Below are 9,453 nucleotides of genomic sequence, written 5' to 3' on the forward strand. Positions count from 1 at the left end.
TGTATAAGTATAACCCAAATATCACATGGGACATATTCTTGCTAAAAGTATTCATTGTTTATTGGACATGCAGACTTAGCTGGGCATCTTGTACTTTTCTATGCAGGATCTGGCCACACTGTAGCATGGTCACTGCTGACTGCTCCCACAGCAGCCCCTGTTTGCTCCCAGGGTTGGGAACAGAACGGAGCAACTGTCATTCAGTCTTTGACTTCTACTCAGAGGCCACACCAATGCATCTTAGAACATACACGGCAAAATTTTATAATGGTTCAGATCTCACACACCCTCAGCCCATCCAAACTTGCCTGCCTCTTCCCCAGTGAGGATGTGCTGCTTTAGTCTGAAACTTTTACATATTCAGACTACCTATTAAGATGCAAAAACCCTCCCTCCCCAGAGAATATCCTAACATTGGCTAACATTTTAACAGGAATCAGCTGACAGAACATGATACACAAACCACGCACTTTGATAGGATGCAGAACAGCAGCTTGGTGAAGGGTGTAGGGATGAGGGACCCCCAGAGAGGAGGAAGATATCCCGGAGACCTAAAGTCATGCTTTAGTCCTCAGATCAATCTTGCTGTCCAAATCTTTGATATAAAATCTAGTAAGGATCATTTTAAACTTGGAGCCAAATGCTCTTGTTATTGGGAGGGAAATAACAAATGTGATTTAAGATACTTCCAAAAGGCCTATCTTCTCAGTAATGTATTTTTGACTCAGTGGGCAACCCCACAAGCTGGCAATAGAAAACACCTGCAAAATGTAAAACCCCACACAGTCACTTAAAAAGCAGTTCCAAGCCCATTCTCCTGAGCCCCATTAGGTCTCAGAGGAATTATTATCATTTCTGAATGCAGAGGACAATGAATGGGCCTAGCTCTTCCTGGGATGTAGGGGTGGGAGCCTGGCTGACAGATTCTCTCCAGACTAAATAAATGCTGGGGAGCCTTGGGGGAGGATCACTGTCCCCAAGAAACATCCATCCCTTTTCAAGCAATGGCTGTGTGCACCAACTCTGACTCCCAACTTCTGTAATATTTCTCTTTTATAAATTGGGCAGCACAGCATGTGGTCAAGGAGCCATTACAAGCCCTCTCAAACAAGATTTTTTTCCCAGGGACTTAATTTCTTACAACGTTGGAGCAATTGTTCTCTTGGAAAGTAGGACAGGCTCTCTTTCAGCCTGCCAGACAAAAACACAACTAAACAAAACAAAAGAGTAAAGTCTCTGGAAGGATAACGAAGGAGCAGGCTTCCTTCTAAGCACCTGGAGGCCCCTCCCTCCCAGGCCGGAGCCACTAGATCTCTCTGAGGAGAGCAGATGGCACAGGTCTGGAGACGGCTCCACATCCCGTGCTTCCCGTGTCCTCCACCTGAAACCTGATTTTAGCAGGTTTGGAGCCCAGTCGTTTAAGTGGTAGCCTAGATGTGTGCCAGGAAAGGAGAATGTTAATATGCACTAATACATTTGCTGCTGACTTTTGGAGAGCTTAAGGCACTTCATAACAGAGGGAGAGAAATCTTCAGGAGGCTCTGCTCCAAGGATGGAGGAAAAGGTTGCCATGAACAGCCCACAGGAGGTGACTCATCTAGTCACTGGCAGAGAAGAAATTGCACCCCCAACCGCCTCACTCCATGATTCCAGCTACCCAGTGCCACCACGTGACTGGAGCATGCCACAGCCCTGGTGCAGGGTGCAGGGTGTGGGAGGGCAAAGATTCCTCGGGGTTGTGGGGAGGGAGGTTAGGAAGCTCGTTTGAGGTAGAAGAGGCTAGGCTGAACCTGAACCTGGTACCTCTGGTTCACCGCATCCTCACCCCTCCAAGTGGAGCCTGCTCTTAGCTCATTCTGGTTGGGAAAGCGGGTCAGAGGTGACCTTAGAAGCACCCCCGCAGGGTATCCACAGAAGGAAGACAGAGTTAGGTTTCCAGAGCAGCAAACTCCTGAATTTTAAACTCTACTTTTCACAAAAGGTGTTTCATTGTCGTCATAATTGCCAAATTTAAATTACCTCTATTTTCAGGTCTCTGGAAGCCATAAAGCAAGAACGGAGAGATTTTCTTGGTGAGAAATGAGAAATGATGAGGGGAAGAGGGTGGCCTGTGGAGCAGAGACTTAAAGAGGAAAAACGCTGCTGGAGTCAGCGGCAGCTGAGGCATCGGGAAAGGAAGGCGAAACCGGGTGAGTGGACAGGGAATGGGGGAAGGGGAGCCTGGACAATGAGCTTTGAATTAGGTCAGGGGTAAGGCCCCAGTGAAGTTCTAGGAAGGAGCTTTTCAATAATGGTCACTTAAAATGAATATGAAAACAAATGTAGAAATTGAAATCACGTTGCTTTGTGTGCCTGTGAGCAGTGTTTGCCAATGATGGGGATTGAACCCTCAGAGTTCTGGATTTCTTTTCTGTTTTTAATAATAAAGCAAAGAACAGGAGTCCTTGGAGAAATGACAAGGATAATCAACCACTGGACCCTTGCTATGCGCCCAGGGTGCTTGTGATATTGTGACTTATAATAAGAAATACACATCTGGTCTTCCTCCTGTTTCTGGCACAGAACTTCTAAAACCCTAAGAATTTCGGGGCACCTGGGTGGCTCTGTTGATTGAGTGTCCCACCTCAGCTCAGGTCATGATCTCACAGTTCATGTGTTTGAGCCCCACATCGGGCTCTGCTAACAGCTCAGAGCCTGGAGCCTGCTTCAGATTCTGTCTCCCCCTGTCTCTGCCCCTGCCCTTCTCACACGGTCACATGCTCTCTCTCTCTCAAAAATAAATAATAAAACACTAAAAAAAAATTTTTTTAACCCTAGGAATTTCTTAAGTGCTAAGAATGAGCAAGGTTTCTTTTGTATTGCTAACGCTGTGACTTTAGGAATGCCCCTACACCACCTAAGGATGGGGCCTGATTGGCATGGGAACCAACCTTGTGATTACAGGATTGGCATCTTTAGGCCCACCCTCTGACCCCCAGGGAGGGAAGAGGTACTAGGGTTTGGCTCAGTCCCCAGTGGCCAGTGAGTTAATCAGTCGTGCCTGTATAATGAAGGCTCCATAAACATCCAAAAGGATATGGTTTGGGAGAGCTTCCAAGTTTGTGAACTCGTGGAGATTCGGGAGGAGTGACTCCCTGGAGAGAGCACAGAAGCTCCAGGCCTCTTCCCCATACCTTGCCCTATGCATCTTTTCCATCTGACAGTTCCTTTTATTTGTTTTTAATGTTTATTTTTTTATTTTTGTGAGAGGGAGAAAGAGAGAGTGCCTAGGTGGGGGGAGGGACAGACAGAGGGGGGAACAGAGGATTTGAAGTGCAGCTCGAACCCACAATTTGTGATATCATGACCTCAGCCGAATCTGGACTCTCAAGCTCAACTGACTGAGCCACCCAAGGCAGCCCAATATGGCAGTTCCTGTTATAATGAAACAATCATCTAGGGGCGCCTGGGTGGCTCCGTCCTTTAACCATCCAACTTCGCCTCAGGTCAAGATCTATGGTTTCTGGGTTGGAGCCCTGCGTCCGGCTCTGTGCAGACAGCTCGGAGCCTGCTTTGGATTCTGTGTCTCCTTCTCTCTATGCTCCTCCCCCACTCACACTCTGTCTCTCTTTCTCAAAAATAAAATAGCATTTTAAAAAATTTTTTAAATAAAAAACAATCATGTAGTACATAAAATGTTTCTCTAAGTTCTGTGAGCCACTGTACCAAATTAATCAAAGACAAAGTGGAGGTCATGGGAACCTCTAATTTATAACCGTTAGTTAGTACAGGTAACAACCTGCACCTACATCTGTCATCTGACACCCATTCCTGCCCCCCCATGGGGGAGTGGAGGAGGGAGGGGGAGCCCGTCCTACAGGACTGAGCCTTTAACCTGTGAAATCTGATGCTGTCTCCAGGTACAAAGTGTCCGAATTAAGGAAACCAGGGGATTTCCACCGAGAATTTCTTGATGTTCAGTGGGAGGCCTCCGGCCCCCTTCCCCCACCACACACACACATACTAGAATTGGGTCCAGGAACCCAAAATAGTACACCTGTCAACAAAAACTGAAATCCCTTTCCCCTCTATTGTTCTAATATCAGCTAACTGTGTGTGTGTGTGTGTGTGTGTGTGTGTGTGTGTGTATGCATTTCTCAGTAATTTTTAAATACTTTGTGAAGGGGTGGACTCTAGTTTCTAAATAGATCATCCCTCTAAGTAATATCCAGAAAGTGATTACCTTTTAGAAATCCTAGCTAATTACTCTCTTGGATGGAGTACCTATTCCATGCACACACATTATGTAATGTAAGTTGTACAACACCCCTCTGTGCATTATTCTCCAAGTTGACAAATGAAGAAACTGAGCCTCTTGGTGTTAAATAAATTGCCCAAGGTTACCAGTATGGATTAAATGTTTGTGTCCCCCCAAAATTCATATGTTGAAGCCCTTAACCCCTAGTGTCATAATAGTAGGAGGTGAGGTCTTTAGAAGGGAATTAGGCATGAGGGTGGAGTCCTTATGAAGGGAATTGGTACCTTTACCAGAAGAGATAGGAGAGAGATGATCTCTCTTAGCCACGTGGGGACACAGCAAGAGGCAGCCCCATACAGGACCAGAAGGGAACTCTCACTAGGAACTGAATCAGCCTGACACCTTGATCTTGGATCACCCAGTCTCTAGAACTGTAAGAAATAAATGTCTATTATTTAAGCCACATGGTCTTTAATAGCATTTGAAGCTGACTTAGAGAGGTACACACCTAGTAAATACTAGAGGAAGGACTTGTACAAAGTCAGCACTCTTTCTACTATACCAGACTGCATCTCAGCAGCATCCTAGCTCAACCCAACTCCACTGGGCATGACAACCACAGCGATATCCTTATACTTGTGTGGCTCATGGAGTTAACAAAGCACTTTCATATCTAGCACTTAATTTAGAATGTGTTATAAAAAGTAGAGTCTAGAATCTTTAGACCTCAAATCTTAGATCCCAATACTCAATGCACAGACCCATCATCACATGTTATTTCTAACAAAAACAAACCGGTCAAACAGACTTTAATAATATGCAGTTTTAGACCACTTGGATGGTTTAGTTGGTTGAGGATCCAACTTCAGCTCAGGTCATGATCTCCCACTTAATGGATTAGAGCCCTGCATCAGGCTCTGTGCTGACAGCTCAGAGCCTGGAGCCTGCTTCAGATTCTGTGTCTCTCTCTCCCTCTGCCCCTCCCCTGCTCATTCTCTCTCTCTCTCTCTCTCTCTCTCTCTTCTCTCTCTCAAATAAACATTTTTAAAAATTTAAAATAATCCTCAGTGTTGCTGATGATGCAGGGACAATGGCATTCTCTTACACCTGGCTGAACATGCCATGTAGCATAAACTTTCTGGAATAAACTTAGTAATAAGTTTTTTAAAACAACATTATTTGGAGCACCTGGGTGGCTCAGTGGGTTAAGCATCCAACTTCAGCTCAGGTTATGATCTCCCAGTTTGTGAGATCGAGCCCCACATCAGACTCTGTGCTGAGAGCTTGGAGCTTGGAGCCTGGAGCCTGCTTCCAATTTTATGTCTCCCTCGCTTTCTACCCCTCCCCCACATGTGTGTGCACACACGTGCGTGTGCTCGCTCTCTCTCTCTCTCTCTCTCAAAAATAAATAAGCATTAAAAATTTTTTTAAAATGACATTCTTTGATCCAGTAACTCTAATATAGGACTATGTCTTAAGGAAAAGGCGAGAAATGCACAAAAAGATTAATAAAAAGGATATTCATCACAAGATAATAAATAAGAGTAAAAATTTATAAATAGCCTGAAAGTCCAAAAAATCATTAATTGACCAAATAGATTATAATATATATTATAATATTATAATATAATATAAATTATATTTATAACAGAGTACTGTTGTACCCAAGTTTGTGAAATCACCCCAAAACAAGCACCAGAGACTGCTAGGGAGACGGAGTCAGGCCTGTAAAAGCAAAGGGCCTTTATCACAAGCTTAAGCTCCACTCACAGTCTCCACCCAACCCGCTGGCCACGTGGAGAGAGCCCCAAACAAAGGCAGGGCAGGGTCTTTTATGCCTTTGGGAGGGGGCGTTACAGGAAATTATGACAGGTGTACAGTGATCCAATCCCTGCCCCCCATCAATACTGGCAGTTGTGGGAGCCAATCACAATAGTTAGAGTATTGACCAATCAGAGTGGGTCCAGGACACCCCACGTGGGGCGTGACTAGGCCCGCCTCTAGAAAGGTCAAAGGTATCGGCAGGCCGGCCTCTCCTGATTGGGCACCGCAGGAGTTGTCCCTCCTTAAGGTGCGCCCTTTCAGGAGAAGCCGGCGCCTTCCCCTTTAAGTACAGGGGAAGGCTGGATCGGACCTGCGTCCTTACAGTACCACACGTCCACTACATATGTCATCAAAGAACATGCAAAGGTATGTGAAATGCTCCTGAGACAGTCTAAGTGAAAAACCAAGTCAAAAAACAGTAACTTATATGATTCCCAGTTTTGTTTGGAAAAGAAACCTACACATAAGCATCACCAAACACAACCGTACTTTCTGTTAACAATCGTTGCCGCTGGATGAAAGTTACAGGTGACCTTTAATTTCCCTTACATTTTTCTAAATCATCTATACTGAACATGTATCTTTTCTACTCAGAGAAAAGGAAAATAGAATGCAATTTTTTATTTATAATATCTGTACAGTGAAGCCTCCCCACTAGGCACTTTGCCAAGAGACCGCAAACCCTCACTCACACCCACCCTCAGCCTCGGGTCCCAGGGGGAACGTTGGCCCATCTGCATTGTCACCGTCCCTCCCATCGTTCTTGCATTCACACAGGAGACTCGCTCCTAGCATCCCTCCAGCGCAGTTCCTTGTTTCTACACAGACAGTCCCTGGTAATTTTCTTTCTTAAAAACTGAATTTTGGTCGAGAATTTGGAAGCTGGGCAAACGCCAGGTCACAGACCCTGCGGTAACTAGCCTCACATGTGATGTTTTCCCTGACCTGACTTGGAGCAAGCGAAGAGACCATCACTTCACTTGTAAATAGCCTCCAACCAAGCAAACTAAACATTTCAGTTGAAAGGGTTACTTGAGGTTTTGTTTTGATTCTTTTATTAGGTGCAGGCACGCATGCAGGCACTCACACACACACACACACACACACAGATGTACCTGCCATTTCTTTTTCAGGGGAAGGAATGCAGGGAAAAATAATTAGGAGGCAATACAATCAAGGATTTTACTTCTCCTGTCTCATTTCTTATCCTACCGCCATGTAGTCTCTGACCAGCCAATCTAAAATGGGTTTCCAGACTAACATGCTGTCCACACCTCGGGACTTATACACTTTACCATCCCCTCAAATTGACCTGTTAACTCCTATACATCCTTAGGATCTCAGTTTGAACACCCATGCTCCAATAAGCCCTTTCAGACCCTCCAAGATTAGGGCAAACAACCTGTATCACTCTAACCGCTTTTTATTAGAATTGCCTCTTTCGCTTGTCCGTCTCTCTGCCTGGACTAGAGGCATCTATCCGTAAGGTAGGGGCTGCGTCTCATCCACCTTTGTATCTCTGGCATGTGGTGTCCGGCACAAAGTAGACACTTAATAAATATCGGTTGAATAAATAAAGGTACCGTGCCCCCCATGCCCACCCAAAGTCCCTAGCAGTTCTTGCTCCGCAGAGAGAGAGTAGCCACTGACAGGACCACACAGTGTCTCCTACAGTGATAGGAGGATACATACAGATGAAGTATTTTAGTTACTCATGGAGATCTGGCCCCAGGCATGGAAGCTTTGGAAACTGCTGGTTATGACTCTCAGGATCAGAAAAACTTGCACGACTGGATTGAAAGATCCTATATCCACTTCTGTCTGTTAGAATATTTAAAAAGGAATTTATTCCCTTACAGCAAAGTTCATCCCTCCTACTATTCTAGTAGTAGTGGACTAGCAGGGTAGGGGCCCTGTTAGAGATTTACTCTGACACGTTCAAGCATCTTGCTGTAGTTCTTGCTGAGTGCATTGCAACTGAATGCTGAGAGTTGGGCATTTTTAACAAGAACTGGTTCAGTGAGTGTGAGTTTGCAAACGTGCTACTTTAATGGCTGTTCATATTAGCTCTGTGTAAGAAGGTCCCAGGTTATGTCTCCATCTAGTCTGGTGTGTATTTAGTGTTCAGTGTTAGAATGAGTAATAAGCCCCTTAGCTTTGTGACAGATTGTTCTTTAAACACCAGACCCGTCGGCATGCTGCCCTTGAGTTCCTGCTAAGCAGAGAAGATTCCAAGGGAGTAACTACTCGGCCCCATGGGAGTTCGTGAAATGTGAAATTGGAGGTCGGTGACAGCGTAAACAATCTGAAAATAGCTCTTGTGAAAAATCTGCTCTGCTGTGTAGAACCCATTTCTGCTACAGCTGGTTGAGACCTTCCATGGATCCCAGATCCCTCCCACTGAGACTAGCGGGAGGTGAGAAGAAATGTGGATTTAGCTCTTGCACCTGACTTGGAAACACCAAATTTGGATACAAGTAATTCTTTGTTGGCTTTTTTTTTTTTTTTAATCCCAGGGTGTTTTTCTATGCCTCTGAGAGGACAGAAAAAGATAAGATACTCTTACCTTTGTTTTATTGATGGAGAAAGCAAGGCACAGCGAAACTGTCAGCTTGACCCATTTGGAAAATGCTACTTGATAAGTCAGTAACAGCACTTAGGATTCTGGAACCTATAGCATGGCCCAACCACTTGCTTATGTGCCTGACACAGTGCCTGGCACATAACACATAGGCGTACAATAAATGTTGAACGAATGAATAAATGAATGAAATCAACTAAACCAATGTCTTTCAAAGTTGAGTAATATAAGGACTTCTTTTGGAGAAATAATAGTATTCTCTTGACCCAAAAGTTTATCTACAAAACCTCAATTTAAATAACAGAGTCTTGGGGCACCTGGGCAGCTCAGTCGATTAAGTATCAGACTTCGGCTCAGGTCATGATCTCACAGTCTGTGAATTCGAGCCCCGCATCAGGCTCTGTGCTGACAGCTCACAGCCTATAGCCTGGTTTGGATTCTGTCTCTCCCCCTCTCTCTGTCCCTCCCCTACTTGCTCTCTGTCTTTTTCTCAAAAATAAACATTAAAAAAATTAATAAATAATAGAGTCTTAAGAAATTTCATTCTTATGCATTGAAATATCTATCAATAGCAAATTATCATTGCAAAATGTAATTTCAATTCTCGTATATGATAAAAATACTTTATATTATTGAAAGAAAAACACAACTTTTTATTTTTTTTAATTTTTTTTCCATAATATTTTATTGTCAAATTGGTTTCCATACAACACCCAGTGCTCTTCCCCTTAAGTGCCCTCCTCCATCACCACCACCTCTTTTCCCCCCTCCCCCTTCCCCTTCAACTCTCAGTTCATTCTCAGCATTCAAT

The 9,453-nt window shown here is 44.4% G+C and overlaps 1 long non-coding RNA gene across 1 annotated transcript; it reads left to right on the forward strand.

The window, feature by feature from the left end:
• The first annotated feature begins 6,327 nt into the window (after positions 1–6,327).
• On the forward strand, positions 6,328–8,843 carry LOC115285490. Its single transcript, XR_003905545.1, has 2 exons — positions 6,328–6,427; positions 8,247–8,843. It is a non-coding gene; the product is annotated as an uncharacterized LOC115285490 (long non-coding RNA).
• Positions 8,844–9,453: the final 610 nt, after the last annotated feature.

The sequence above is a fragment of the Suricata suricatta genome, chromosome 1, assembly GCF_006229205.1.
Source record: "Suricata suricatta isolate VVHF042 chromosome 1, meerkat_22Aug2017_6uvM2_HiC, whole genome shotgun sequence".
NCBI classification, from domain to species: Eukaryota; Metazoa; Chordata; class Mammalia; order Carnivora; family Herpestidae; genus Suricata; species Suricata suricatta.